Source organism: Oryctolagus cuniculus, chromosome 2, assembly GCF_051225735.1.
Source record: "Oryctolagus cuniculus isolate XC-2025 breed Fujian yellow rabbit chromosome 2, ASM5122573v1, whole genome shotgun sequence".
Taxonomy (NCBI): domain Eukaryota; kingdom Metazoa; phylum Chordata; class Mammalia; order Lagomorpha; family Leporidae; genus Oryctolagus; species Oryctolagus cuniculus.
The window spans coordinates 13,374,713-13,380,402 of NC_142868.1; positions in this window are offsets into that span (position 1 = coordinate 13,374,713).

Consider the following 5,690-nt stretch of genomic DNA (forward strand, 5'->3'; position numbering starts at 1 on the left):
AATGCTTGTTATTCATGGCTATTGTGTTCTCTTTTTTCTTATAATAAAATAATTATTTTAATGAAGGATTTGAAGTAATTTTAAACATCTGATCACTAAGATCATGCACAAATATGGGCGTATACTGCACTTTATCAAAAAATAAAGCTAAGTATTTAAACTTAAATATATAAAACAACATAAGAATATATATCTTAAAGTTTTCTTTTAATATATACATAATTTGTAGCATTTTACATAACTTGCTGAAACAACAATTGTGGCCAATTTAAAACTTACTGTGGTGTAGAATATGGCCATAATAGTCCTGATTGGAAGAACAGGATGGAAAGTAACATACTTGGGGTGTTTTTCCTCCTGAATTCTTTTTCTAAGAAGCACAGCATTTCCCATTTTTTAAAACCCTACTTGGAGGACTTAATCGTTCTTTCTGTGTGTGATTGTAACTAGCTATTATTTTTCACCAGCTATATTCTACACAGGTAGTATTGAAAAAAAGGAAAAAAAAGGAGGGTTTGCCTTGCATATCAGCTTCTTCCTCTGATGTACGAAATGTTCCTCCCATTTAGAGCCAACATCCCCAAGAGGGAGAAGCTGTACAGTACCTTTTAAGAACAGAATCCAAAATGCAGTCCTATCATTTAAAATTTTGAATCATTAATTAGGATCTCTTTTAAATGCAAAAAAACGCTTAAAATTTAGTTTAACTAAAAGATTTTCCAAAAGAAGGAAACCATAGAAAACTATCCTGTTTGGGATTTAAAACAATAAAAAACAAAAAATGACTGAAATGAATGTTGAATGAATGAAAACAGTATACCTTAGTTTTTAGATGAATCCCATTGTGTTGTTTTATTCTGTTTAATAAAGCAGTATATATATAGATTTTTTTTTTTTTTAGATTTTATTTGTTTGAAAGGCAGAGTAACAGAGAAGAAAGAGATCCTTCATGTGGTTGTTCAATCCCCAAATGGCCACAACAGCCGGGACTAAACCTGGCCAAAGCCAGGAGCTTATAGCTCTATTGGGGTCTCCCATGTGGAAGCTGAGGCCCAAGAACTTGGGCCATCTTCTGCTGCTTTCCCAGGCGCATCAGCAAGGAGCTGCATCAGAAGTGGAGTAGCCAGGACTCAAACTGTCACCCATATGGGATGCCAGCCTTACAGGCATTGGCTTAATCTGCTGTGTCACAATTTCAGGCCCTAGACTCTTTGAATTGAAACATTCATATCTTTCTTCAGTTCTGAGAATTTTCTTATTTTGCTTTATTAATTATTCACTCTACATTTTTCTCTGGCCTTGTTCCTAAAATTAGGAGAAAAATATCCTTTCTTCCGACACCAGGTATGATGTTAACTCTGAATGTTTTTGTAGATTTTCTTCATTGAGTAAGTTTCACTTTATCTCCAGTTTGTTTAGTGTTTACATCATGACTTGGTGTTAGATTTTGCTAAGTGCTTTTTCCATATCTATTGTCATGTTTATTCTATTAATATGGTGTTTACATTGATTTGTTCCTATATCTTGGATCAAACATGTTCTTGCAATAAAACCCATTTGGTAATGGTCTATAATTCTTTCTTTCTTTTTTTTTTTTTTTAAAGATTCATTTATTTATTTGAGAGGCATACTTATATACAGAGAGAGAGATGGAGAGACAAAGATCTTCCATAAGCTGGTTTAGTCCCCAAATGGCTGCAACAGCTGGAGCTGGGCCAATCCGAAGCCAGGAACCAGGAGCTTCTTTCAGGTCTCCCACACGGGTGCAAGGATCCAAGCACTTGAGCCACCTTCCACTGCTTTCCCAGGCCATTAACATAGAGCTGGATCAGAAGAGGAGCAACTGAGACAGGAACTGGTGCCCGTATGGGATGCTGGCACTGCAAACAGAGGCTTAACCTACTATGCCACAGCAAAGGCTCAATTTTTTTTTTCTTTTCTTTCTTTTTGATCTATAATTCTTTTTATGTGTTCTGGCTTTGTTGTGGATTTTTGTTGAGTATTTTCCCACCTAAATTTATGAGGATTTTTTAAACTTGATTTTGTTGCATATATTTCAGTTTTCCAACACAATGTTGGAGTTATACATATAGATAGTATAAACAGTTACTAGTACACTAACACATTTATCATCTCACATGGTTTCATTTATATAACAGGAACTGATAAAAAATCTACTTAATTTAATAAAAATCCCTAATATATTATCATAAGGAATATTTGTAGTTTATTTTCTTGTGGTATCATTGTCTGCTTTGGTATCAGGTAATATACTCACATAGGGTTTTCTCCTCTTGTAAATTTTGGAAGTTTGTCAAGGATTTGTGCTCATGTTTTTTTAAACATTTGGTAGAATTTAGGGAGAGAGAGAGAGACAAGGAGAAAGAGAGAGATATTTCATCTGTTAGTTTACTCTCCAGATGGACACAATGGCCAAGATTGGGCCCATCCAAAGCCATGAGTCAGGAAATCCACCAGGGTTGCAGGAACCCAAGTACTTGGGCCATTTTCTGCTGCCTCTAAGGCACATTAGCAGAAAGGTGGATAAGAAGTGGATTCAATACCAGACATTCTAAAATGGGATGCTGGGTATCTCAAGTTGAGACTTAACCTGTAGCATCACAGTGTCTACCGCCAAAGCGGATTTTCCGTTTTGTCTATTGTTTTTCGATTCTCTGTATCATTTATTTACATTCTACTCTAATAATTTTTACTTTGGTTTAGTTGACTCTTTTCAGTTTCTTAAGGTGAAAGTTGGGATATCAATTTGAGATCTTTCTTTCTTAAATATAGGCACTTACAAATATAAATTTTTCCTTGGGCACTGCTTTAGCTGCTATGTTGTATTTTCATTTTCATTAATGTCAAAGAACTTTCTAATATTACTTGTGATTGCTTCTTTGACCATTGCATATTAAAGAACACGTTGCTTAATTTCGATATATTTGTGGAGTTTCCCAGATTTTCTTCTTTTGTTGATTTCTAGTTTCATTTAGTTGTGATTAGAAAGCATACTCCATATGATTTTTAATAATTTTAAATTTACTGAAACCTGCTTTATTACTTTAAAGTGAAGAAATAATAGCTAACAATTTCCTAGAATAAGTGAAAAACATTGATAACTCATCCAAGAATTCTAGTGAACGTCACATAGGATAAGCTCAGAGAGATAGTATCACCTTTATGTTTTACTGTGAAGAATGTTCTATGTGTACTTGAGAGGACTATATGCTAAGATGTGTTAGTGGGGTAGAACTTAGTCATCTATTTGATCTAGTTGATCTATTGCATTTTCAAGTTAAGTTTTACATTTTCTTGCTGACCTTGTGTCTAATTTTGCTATTTTTGAAAGTGAAATATTAAATGATGCAATAATTATTATGAGTCATCAATTTCTCAAAAAATTAATCTTAGTTTCATGTATGCCAGATGATTTTTAATTTTTATGTGGATTCAAATTACTCTTTAGTATTTTTTCATTTTAGCCTAAAGAACTTTCTTTAGTTTTTTATTTTTTGAGGGACAGATCTGTTCAGATAGATTTTCTCAGTTTTTGTTTACCCAAGAATATGTTTGTTTCTCTGTCATTTTTGAAGGACATTTATGGATATCCATTTTTATGGATAGAGAATTCTTGGCTTACATTCTTTTTCCCCCAGCAGTTTGAATATATTATTTCATTGCTGTGGCCCCCATGGGTTCTGATGAAAATCTGCTGTATATCTTATTGATGATCCCTTGTATGGAATGAGTTTATCTTATTTTTTTAAAAAATTTATTTGAGAGGCAGAGTTATAGATAGAGAGGGAGAGACACAGAGAGAGAGGTCTTCTGTCTGCTGGTTTACTCCCCAAATGGCTGCAACAGCTGGAGCTGAGCTGCAACAGCAGGAGCCAGGAGCTTCCTCCAGGTCTCCCACACAGGTGCAGGGGCCCAAGCACCTGGGCCATCTTCTACTGCTTTCCCAAGTCATCAGCAGGATTCTGCATTGGAGGTACAGCAGCACCCAAATGGCAAACTGGCACTGCAGATGGATGTTTAACCTGCTACACCACAGCGCCAGGCCCTGGGATGAGTTTTTTTCTCCTTTGCTGCTTCAAGATTCTCCCTTTGCCTTTCAACCGCTTGATTGTGATGTGTTTAGTTGTAGACTTTTTTTGAGTTTATCTTACTTGAAGTTTATTAAACCTCTTTGATAAATAGATTAATGTTTTTATTAACTTCAGGAAGTGGTTAACTTATTATTTCTTCAAATATTTTTTCTACCTCTTTCTCTCTTCTCCTTCTAAAACTCTCATGTGTACATTCATACACTCAGTGGTGTCCCACCGGATAATATTTTCATTAGTTTTTCTTTCTGCTTCTTATCCTGATTAATTGCAATTGACCTATTTTCAAGTATCCTAATTTTTACTTCTGCCATCTGAAATCTGTTATTGAACTCCTCTAGTGAATTTTCATTTTAGTTTCATTGTAGTTCATAACTCCAGAATTTCAACATAGTATCTTTTTATATTTTCAACCTATTTATATTCTCTAGTTTATGAGACATTGTTCTCGTGCTTTTAAAATAATTTTGGGCATAATTCCCTTTAATTCTTTGAAAATGTTACTAATGGCTGTGTGTGGTAAAAGGTTAATGCAGAAGACTTGAGATCTTTACTGTACATTACAAAGAGAAGATTGGCTTTGTCTGGTTCCTGCTCTATAACCTCTAATCCCTTGATATATTCTGTCTGATAATACTGTTTTTGTATACAAGATGACCTGGGCCATGAGTCGATCCAGATAGTTAATGCTAGCAATATGCTTGAGGGTGGATGCTTTCTTTTGTTTGTCTGGGGCCCTGGAATACACTATATAGCTTGATAACTGTGGTCAGGGAGGCTGGGGACTTAGTTAATTAATTACATAGGTGTTTAATGTCTACATAATTGACCCTTACTAAAAAAACTTTAAACCCCAAGGCATGTGAACCTCTCTGGTTGGCAATACTTAATATACACTGTCACACAACATTGGTGGGAGAATTGTGTACTCACTGTATGACTCTACTGGGAGAGGACAACTGGAAATTTCTGCCTTGTGTCTCCTGGACTATCCTGTGTATGTTTTTTTCTTTTCATGATTTTATATGATTTCTTTATGTGTAATAAGCTGTAATCATGAGTATATCCATTTTCCTGAGTTTTATGAGTTCTAGTGGGTCCCTGAACTTGAGAGTGGACTTGGGGAACCTCTATACAAGCTAATTTAAAATAATTGCCTAGTAATTTTAATGTCTGGAGTGATTTCTATTGACTGTATTTTTTCCTGTGTATTGGTCATGCTTTCTTGTTTCCTGTCATGTGCCATAATTTTTTGTTAAAAACTGTATATATAGTTCCCCTTTGTTTTTTTCTTTCAGTGATTTCCCCAGATTTATAGTTTCCTGATAATAAATTTATTTCTTTATCCTTTTTTTTCCTTTGCCCTTTCATCTTTCTCATTACCCACCTTCTTTCTCTTTTTTCTATGTATTTCTTCTATCGTTTCTAGAGATTTGAGTCATATAAGAGAAGTTGACCTTGTCTACCATCTTAAGTCAAGTCTCAGCATTTTGTATAATAGCAAGATTTGAGAAACAATTAAATGAGGAATGATTAATTAAATTGCAACATTCCCATAGAGTAATATATCACACAATCTTA